Below are 10,926 nucleotides of genomic sequence, written 5' to 3'. Positions count from 1 at the left end.
TTGGGCCATGCTTCTAACACTGCAGCATTTACAACCTTGGCATCGCTAACTTCACTTTCTGAAATCATAGAAACTCAAAATTAGCTAGCAATGTGAAATTAGAATATTCCTAGGCCTTTCCTGAAAATACACACAAGCCTACACAGCTATGTGACCAGGAATATATCAAAGATTTTTAAAACTATCTGTGTACATCTCATTTCTAAATTTTTCCTTTTAAGTTCATTGATTAAATTAATTTGTCTCAACTGTTATCCTCTTCCTGGGCAGCTCTGATGTTAATAAATTAATGATAATTGCTTTCAATCAACACCTTTGGGGAAAAGGCTGTTTGTACCATGTGAGCTGAACTTTGAGTCAGGTCAAATAAAGAGAAGTTCTAAGAGAGGAGGCTTCCAAGGAACTGATAGACAAGTGAAACAAAGACAACTATCTGGGAATGTGCCTCTTTGGGTACTCTAAACATGTTATATTTCCTTCAGTGGCTGCTAGGCTGCTGATTTCCCAGTTATCATAATTATGAAGCTGTTAGTTTTCAAGGGTACTGCGGAACCAGGAAGAGGGGACTGAAAATATAGAAAATTATAGTGCCATAAAATTTGCTGTTTTTAATAAGATTTAGTCATATTTAGTGACCAAATTCTTCTCAAATTGTTGCAAGACTTTTATTAATTTTCAGAGTTCTGAAAAAGTTTGTTCTGACAGTGTTTGCAAGTTTTCTTATTGCTTTTGTGGAAATGTCTGGCAGTGCTTATTCTTCCATTTTGGAAGTACTTTCCCCACATGCATTCTTAAAGCTTCCAATTATTTAAATATTCCAAAATTGTTTTCATTTTGCAAAACCAGTACTTTTCAAAATATTGCAATTTTACAATTTTAAAAAATTTCTAACCATTTTTGTGCTTTACTTCTATTTGTTTACTGTATTTTATATCTTAGCACTAGCTCACCTAGTTTACCCACTTATATGCTAATCAAATTCATAATTTAGACCCTGTTTTATATTGTCCACAGAGCTTAGTCGAATTTTTAGCGCATAGTAGAAATCTGTATGTCCAATGTTAAATCCCCAGCACTTAGATGAATGACAGTTCCTTAATATTAATAGATGCCCAATATTTCTTACAAGAATCTATGCACAAATCAATGTGTTCTAAGTGACTTGTGTCTTTTTTCTAGCTCCCTTTGTGTCTCATGTACTCTTTTTATTCCAGACTCCTGACCTGACACCATAATTTTCTTTGAACCATTTCAAAGATGAGATAAGAAGATTATTCAAGAAGGAAAACATTACTAAGTCAGAGGTCACACAGTCTCAGTTCTAGTCCCAAATCTACCTCTGTCTGTCCTATAGTCCTTCACTTTTAGAGGTCTCTGAGCCTCTTTTCTTCACTTATGTAAAACAAACTGGCAAACAATTCTTGGGTCACAGAACTGCAATAAGGCTAAATAAGACTATGGGTAAGCACTTTGTAAAGTACAAAATGGACACATTGAAATGTGTTACTGAGCCAAACACTACTAGTTTTTCAGTTTCTAGTGAAACTTTGGTGATTCACAGCAAGCATTAACTATTAAGATACTTACTCTTGTGGACAGGCAACTAGGGCATGTTCACATTGTACCACTGGTAAATTAAATTCTATGCAGATGATGCTGATATTCATGAAGAATTTAGGCTTGCTGAAGTCTGGTGTTATATAAAATAAAATTGCATTAATAAAAATATTTCTATGCTTTAATCTTCAAAAGCAGCTCCTAGGAGAACTACTTTGTACTGTGCAATTGGAAGAAAATTGGACCGTGATAGCCCATCACAGCCACAAAGGAAGGCTGTATGTAATAAAATAAAAATGCTTTCAGTGTGCAAACTAAAGGAGGTGGCTTTCTTTAACAATATAACTCAAATTAGGTGAAATTTTATATGCTTTATACTGGTAATACTAAGCATTTCAAAAATTTGTCCATATACCTATAGCTTGTTTAAAGGAATCCTCTAATTATGACGACAATCCAGATCAATTAATGGCATATTTTCTATAAAGTTGTGTTTCTAAAATCATGATTCTCTTTGAAGTCTTTCAAAGGGAAATACTCAGTCCTCTTGTTAGTCCTTCTCTTATCTGACTGTTCTCATCATTGAATTTTCACCCCCTTCTACTGTTAGCTCTATCATTAAGCTAATATTAGGGGAGTCAAATTTATTGTGCATATGATACTAATAGAATGTCTATTTATAATGGGTAGACACTGACAGTGCAGAATTGAACAAGATATAGTCTCCATCTTCTCAGAGATTTGGGGCTAATGGGCATATAAGAAATTATTACAAGGGTTTTGAGGGATGCTGTTATGCTATTATAGAAATTGGTTTAAAATACTAATGATACACATAAACTAGGGTAACTAGTTTGTTCTTTGGTCCTAGAAAAGTCTTCAGAAGAGAAGAAACACTAAGTTGGCCTTAAAAATTGCATGGCATTTCACCAAGAAAAAGAGATTGAGGTTGGCTCTCCTTGCAGAAAGACTAGCATGTGCAAAGGCACAGAGACACAGAAGTGTAAGAATATGACATGGAAAGAAATAGAGAGACATTCTAGATAACCAGACCATACTGTTCATGGGAGGACAGTAAAGATGTAACTTACAAAGAGGGTGACAGCATGTTGTAAAAAGTTTTTTATGTCAAGTAATAGAATTTGGTGAATCTCTGAGGAGTTTTTAAATGGAAAATCTTTATCTGAATTGCATAAAAGTAAAAGTAATAATAATAATAATTATTTTACTAAGGCATACCTGCTTTAATTTTTCTGAAAATTTCCAAAGTGTTTGGGGATGATGAGATATGTGGTTGAGATGCTACTTTTCATTCTGGGTTTATATTATTTTTATTGTCTATATATTTATTTTTACCTGATCTTTTATTTATTTTTATAATGTTGTATGCATGCATTGTTGTAAATTATCTCAATTTCTATTTGGAAAGAGTCTTGATATGAATGTATACACAAATGGAATATATGTTATAATAAAAAGCTATGGATTTTTTGGCTATGGATTAATTGATTTTACATAAAGGAAAGCAAAGTTACATTAAATAGACTTTATCTATATTTCTGGTTATATGTCTACCAAATTCAGATGACTGTGTGAAAATATGAAGAGCTCAATGGAAACTATTATTGCTATAAGAGACATAGCTTTCAATCCATCTAATTATTTTTTTTTTTTAGTTTTAATATTTATCGGTTTATTTATGCATCCCCTGCATTGTTCCAGAAATGACTTTTTTTCTTTCCTTTTTTCTTAAACACAAGTCGAGGTGCTGAGGATTGAACCCAGGGTTTCATGCAGGCCAATGTTCCAGAAATGATTGTAAAGAATCTTGTCAAAATACAGAAAATTTGAAAAGATGAAATAAAATTTTAAAAAGTGTTTTAGTGATTATGTCAGCTTTTAACATGTGTACTTAAAGATAAACATTAAAGATAATCAATACTGTTCTCTCTTGGTATTAACTGAGTAGCACCTAAGTGGACACATAGGTACTACAGTAATAGAGTATTGGGGAAGGGGGGAAGGGGGGGCAGGTATATACATACATAACGAGTGATAGGCGCACCATCTGAGGGATGGTCATGCTGGAGACTCAGACTTGTGGGGGGAGGGGGGGAAGGGCATTTATTGAAACTTTAAAATCTGTACCCCCATAATATGCCGAAATAAAAAAAAAAAAATACTGTTCTCTCTCTTCCGATAATACAAGAACCTAAGGACACTTAACTCCAATCAGTCCCTTCCAATTTATAATCTATATGCCCTTTTTTGGGTCCTTTTTTCAGTTTGATCTTTTTTGAAAAACCGAGAAATAGATATTAGTGTTGTTTTTAAAGAACCAATGACTTATGTCTCCTTTTGTTGTCCACAAGAAAATATGCTGTATTTAACATGCTTGCACTTGAAGAATTATTCCTTTATTGTAAGATTTCTTTTATCTTTATTATATCAGTAGTCTTACAAAATGTCACACACACACACACACACACACACACACACACACACACACACACAAATAGAAGGCTTCTAGAAGTAAGGGGATAAAAATCACTTTATCTTCATTGTGGCCACAATTTGTTGAGGGTTAGGGTCGAGATATGAGAACCACAGGATTAGGATAGGACTTTGCCAAAGAATAACCTGTGGACATGTCAGTTCACTAAGCAAAAGCTGCTTGACCTTGAAGGGGACATTCCACTGACCAGGAATGTTTGCAAATGGATCCAACACCTTGAACCTGAGGGCTATAGCCTGGATGTCTGCAAAGGAACCTGGGTTTATAATCTGAAGGTACAGAGAATGAACAAAGGATGTCAGCCCAGCAGATAAGAACAGTTTGCTATTCTTAGCCTGAGGTAATGTTCCTATCTCTCTACTGAGTTTATGTCTCAGTAAATGAGGAACTAGATAAAGTAGAAAGAAGTACATGGTCTCTTTCTTCCCATTTAGATTATAGGCTCTACTGCTAACTCATGAGCTTTTCATGTGAAATCATTGTAATCTATGAAATGAAAAAGAGAATAAAAACAGGTGCTAGACTTCAGTCAATACCACCTGGCTCATGGGAATGCTGATGGTCCCCTGATCTCCCCACACCCTTTCACCTTACTTTTTTCTGTCTGTATCTTTGTCTCTCTTGCAGTGCACTCTGCCCAAGACCTGGTTATATCAGGGCATCATGAACCCCGATAACAATCCATCAGATATTTGCATGAACAAATCTTAATTTGAAAATATATTGTCATTTTGAAAGCCTATTCCTTAGTAGTTGATTTCATTCATATTAAATACTTCTTTAAATATTTGAAACATTTAAATTTCTGATAATTAGGCTATAACAAAACATCTATATAAATAGAAAATCATATTAACTGTTTGATCCTCATAAAAATTGTAGCTTTCTTAGTTTTAAACCAACTTGAATTTTTGGAGGAAATTCAATGTCAGCCTTCAAAGAGATTTAATGAAAATACATATGAATTCTTACAGTAAGACTTGAAAAAGGTGGCTGTCTATGAATATTGTCCCTCATAAAAGCCAAATAACCAGATGCTGGATCCCCTCAAACCACCCCCCTAAACCCAAACAACAGCAACAACAACAACAACAACAAAAACAAAAACAAATAAATGCGTTCCTAAGTGCTGATAGACAATTTAGTGTGTCTTCATCATTATTGGTCTTATTTGTTATAATCTCCTTTTATAGCTTTCTGTATATATGATGTTCACTGCACCTTTTTAAGTTTCCCTAAGTACCCACTGTGACAAAAAATAAGTGCCTTAAATACTTTTTTCCCTGTGCCCCCTAAATAACTAAGTTAAAACTGAGCTGGCATTTTAGAAATGTTTTATTATTTCAGTTTTAATTTACTGATAGCACGGATTTCTTTAGGTTCATGTATTAGTTGAGTCAGGCGGGAGCTGAAGTTCTTGGTCAATTCATTGTAGAAAACCACAATGAGATATCACTTAACTCCAGTGAGAATGGCCTTTATCAAAAAGTCCCAAAACAATAAATGTTGGTGTAGACGCAGAGAAATAGTAACAGTCCTATACTACTGGTGGGACTGCAAACTAGTACAACCTCTGTGGAAAGCAATATGGAGATACCTCAAAGAGCTACAAATAGGACTACCATTTGAACCACTAATCCCATTACTGGGCATCTACCCCAAAGAACAGAAGACATTCTATAAAAAAGACATCTGCACTTGGATGTTTATAGCAGCACAAATCGCAATTGCAAAGATGTGGAAATAACCCAAGTGCCCATGAATAGATGAGTGAATTAAGAAAATGTGGTATATGAATACCATGGAGTTCTACTCAGCCACAAAAAAACAATGGTAGCCGGACGCGGTGGCTCACACCTGTAATCCTAGCTCTCTGGGAGGCTGAGGCGGGCGGATTGCTCGAGGTCAGGAGTTCGAAACCAGCCTGAGCAAGTGCGAGACCCCGTCTCTACTATAAATAGAAAGAAATTAATTGGCCAACTAATATATATAGAAAAAATTAGCCGGGAATGGTGGCGCATGCCTGTAGTCCCAGCTACTTGGGAGGCTGAGGCAGAAGGATTGCTTGAGCCCAGGAGTTTGAGGTTGCTGTGAGCTAGGCTGACGCCACGGCACTCACTCTAGCCCGGGCAACAAAGGGAGACTCTGTCTCAAAAAAAAAAAAAAAAAAAAAACAATGGTGATGTAGCACCTCTTGTATTATCCTGATAGAGCTGGGTCCCATTCTACTAAGTGAAGTATCATAAGAATGGAATAACAAGCACCACATGTACTCACCATCAAATTGGTATTAACTGATCAACACTTAAGTGTACATATAGTAATAGTATTCATCGGGTGTTGAACAGATGAAAGCCGGGAGCAGGAGGGGATGGAATACACATATATAATGGGTGTGGTACACACGATCTGGGTTATGTACACACTTGAAGCTCTCACTCGGATGGGGCAAAGGCAATATATGTACCCTAAACATTTGTACCTCCATAATATGCCGAAATAAAAAAAAATTAAAAAATTAATGCAAATGAACCATTAAAAGAGTCTTTAGTAAGAAATGATGCTCTGTTTTATAAAAGAAGGAGTTCTGGACTGAAAATCAATAGGATGATAACTACTCGAAACTACTTTTTTCATTCATTTTTTAAAGCTAAACACACAAATTCTCTTATCCACTGTCTATCTTCTTGTCCTAACTTCTTTTTTTCTTGACTTCTTCCCTCATTACTTTAACTTCCTAATTATCTTCCTCCCTTTTCACCAATGGTTATATGCCAGGTGCAGTGACATTATTATACTTTTAATGAAATTTACTTGTGGATTTATCTCTAATAATCAGGCACCTCAGGCTTTCTAAATGAAAAGTTAACCAATCCAATTAACTAATCATTTGAAAACAGCTAGAAAGAATGGTAAGACTTTCCTTTCCAAAAGGAACATATATATAAACATGGCTTTTAAAAGAGAAATACATTATTTAATCACTGATTAATTTATAACACAAACATTTAAATGAGTTTTACTATTAAAAATTGTCATCCTAGTGCATTACTCGAAGCATATTGTGGTTCTAACCATCATGGAGCAACAGGATCAAGATGTCCCTCCCACTTTATAAAACAGAAAACCAGACAAATGTAAGTTTTCAGAAAGGTCTCTTCAAACCTTTGGTTGAGTACTAATCTATTCATGTATGACAGGGAACTATTCAAGGCATGGAAGGAACCACTGGAAAGCAGGATGGCAGAAAATTTCCAATGTTCAAAGAGGACTTGAAAAAGTTTGTGGTCCCAGCTGACAGTTTCTTGCAATCAGTTTGATCCTTTTGAGGTTTATTTTAAGGGTTTTTTAATTTATTTTTTTTGAGGTTTAGAACAGACTTTGGTAAAACTATTTGAGTCGTACTACTAAGATGAGACACTTCTCAAGAATCTACCCAATGACGGTATTACAAGGTCTTTTTGCTTGCCAGACTAAAGACTACAGACAATAAGAATTTTGACTGTTGTCTCACACCATATATAAAAATTGACATGAAATAGACCATTGATTTAAATATAAGAGTTAAAACTATAAAACTCTTATTTAAAAAATTATAAGAGAACCTATTTGTGACCTTAGATTAGATAATGATTCCTTAATAAGATAAAAAGCATGAGTCATAAAATAAACATTTGTAAAATTTTATATCATTAAATTTAAAAATATTTATGTTTCACAAACCAATATTAAGAAAATGAAAAGTAAAGATGTAGAATAGCTAAAAGTATTTATAAACATGTATCTAACACAGAACTTATATTTAGAGTATATGAAGAACTCTTATAGCACAATAAGAAGGCAAACTACTGGATTTAAAAAATGGCATAAACCAGAAAGTAAAGAAGTGCTCAAAACAAAAGGCTGTGGCCATATCAAAAGGACACAGGGGCCAACCTGAAAAGTTCTCATTAGACAAAGCCAGAACAATTAACAAAATAAATAGAATAGTATATAATTACAACCCAAAGTATAAAACAAATATTCACCCTGGCATGACTTATCAAATAAATAAATGTGAGGAAAGCGCCAACTCTTCCTTACAGAATAATTTCAAATCATATATGTAGATATCCCCTTACTGAGAGGTAGGTCCCAAATTTCATATTATATTTACTAATTTTTTATTAAGGGATGATGAGGAGGCAGTAAAACACATTAAGCTCTATGTTATTTATGAAATTTTCCATTATTGACTGATAACATCTATCAGTTAAAAAAAGCAGAATACTTTCTTCTAAATAACCCGAGATGAGGAAAATAACCAATACATCATTGATTTAGTGCTATAGTTCAGATGTTTACCTTTCCAACCTTTGTGTTATGATTTGATTCCCAATGTTGGAGGTAGAGCCTAGTGGGAAGTGTTTGGGTCATGAAGGTAGATCCCTCATGAATAGACAGACTAATGCCCTCCCTGGGTGTAAGGAATGAGTAAGTTCTTGGTCTATAAGTACCTGTGAGAACTGGTTGTTAAAAACATCCTGACACTACCCACTTCTCTTGCTTTCTTTCTCACTGCATGATCTCTGCACATGTCAGTTTCCCTTCACATCTGCCACGAGAAGAAGCAGCCGGAAGCCCTCACCAAAAGTAGATGCTGGCACCATGTTTCTTGTACAGCCTGCAGAACCATGAGCAAAATAAACCTCTTTTCTTTATGAATTGCCTAACCTTATGTATTCCTTTATAGCAACACCGGACAAACTAAGACATATAGCAAAAGAAACATCAAGAAATGTAAGCAACAGAAACATTAACAAGAATAAAATTCACATTGTTTTTAAATAATATTAATAACGATAAAGTAAAATGATAACGTTAAGCAAAGTAGAAAGCATGGTGAAGAGAGAGAGGGAGATATTTATCATAAACAAAGAACAATTTATAATGAATATATGATAGTCATGAATGTACATGCCAAATATTATTGCAGCAAAAGACTTGGAGAAAAATGATTAGAAATGTGGAAAATAATTAAACATACGGGAAACTTGAGTGAAAACCTTAAATCATTTTATAGCCTTGACAGAACAAATGATTAAGAAAAAAAGATGTAAATAAAAGTAATAATAAAATTAATGTAATTAAGTGCATAGTTGACTATCAATATGTACAATAACTACAACTTTTTATGTGTGGCTAGAAGGCAAAAATTAATAGCATACTAATTTGTTACACAAATGCATAGAATCTAGTTATATGCAACAAATTTATATGTTATGTTATCTGATCATTTACAAATAGAATTGTTGTCAGAAACTGAAATATTGTTTTCTTTTTTCAACAACAATCTGTCCTAAATTAATCCCATGTGAAAGGAGCAATGAAAACTTTATAATTATTTTTTACAATGAAAGTATATTTCATCAAACTTTGTAAGCCATGACAAAGTAACACAAAATGAAATATTTAAATACAATACAGTCCATATTTTAGGGGAAAAAAGTAATATTTTTCGTTTTTATCACTAGCTTCATGGCTAAAGTACCAATTGTTAAAGGTAGATTAGCAAGAGAAAAGCATAGCAAATTTATTTAAAATAAGTTTTATGTGTGACAGTTGCTTTCAGAAACAAGGACTCAACAAACAGGGAAACCTGGGTATTTTTATACTTATGTTTGATAAAGAGTTGACAGTTGTGGAGGAGTATGATTGACCAAACGGTGTATGATCTAATTGTGATAAACTGGAGGGAATTTAGCAAGGGTTATTTGTTCAGATTCTTCTCTATGTCCCTGAATCTACAGAAATTGGGACATCCCTTTCCTATGGGTACAGGCTGGGCAACTCTGGAATTAAGGTTTTATGATCTGCTTTAGGGAAGAAAGGTGAGGGCAAGGTGAGAGAGACCTTCCTTCTTGTGATGTTTTCTCCAAGATGCCTTATTTTGGAGTGATATGTTCTGAACACAACCAATATAGAAACACCCTTTCTGAAAAAGTGAGAGAAAGAAAACACACAAAAAATATTGTGAAAGAATATAATAAAAGTTAGAGCAAGTTCTGCAACTATAATGAATATGTTAAATACCCCTGTCAAAAGAATGAGTTTTAAAAATTCAACTATGTGTTGCTAGCAAATGGTAAAACTCAGGTTTTACCTGGTGAAACCTGAAGCTTATAAAAGTTTGTGACTCTCTTAAAGGAAATGAATACATCATTATAAACACAATCTGGCATATAGCTTTAGAAGTTTCCTGAAATGGATATTTTATTAGTTTGCTGTTCAAGCTGTCTCCAGTTGCAAGATCTGCATATAAAACAAAATGAATAGAAAAACTAAAAATAGAGATTACCAAAGGCAAAGCTGAACAAAAAAGAATAACACCAATAAATGAAGAAAATTCAATATAAAAACAACAAATAAGAAATAGAGGATTAGTTTATATTTACAAAATTGCCCCCAAAATATAACCATCATGAAGTTTTGTACTGAATGAGACAAAATATTTCTGTGGGATCATGGTGGGAAGAGGGAATACATTTGGAAATATCTGTTTTAGATAAAGAGGTTTGTTAGGAAAATATTTTAACACAGAAATATACATCTATTATATTTAAGGAGATTAATGATAATTAAGGGCATATAATTTGAATAAGATATAATTAGATCTATACATCTAGTTATATGATATTAAAATTTTAGAGTATAATGTTAAGTATGTATAAATCTAACATATCATAAAAACAAAGCAGAATTGGGTTGAGAGGCATCTTTTATATTTTTATTATATATACCATCATATTTTAAATGTCCACAGAACATTTACTAGACATAATCCAATGGTAGAAAATGTTTCAGCAGACATAAGT

This window comes from Microcebus murinus, chromosome 12 (genome assembly GCF_040939455.1).
Source record: "Microcebus murinus isolate Inina chromosome 12, M.murinus_Inina_mat1.0, whole genome shotgun sequence".
Classification (NCBI taxonomy): domain Eukaryota; kingdom Metazoa; phylum Chordata; class Mammalia; order Primates; family Cheirogaleidae; genus Microcebus; species Microcebus murinus.
This window is presented reverse-complemented; position numbering follows the sequence as displayed.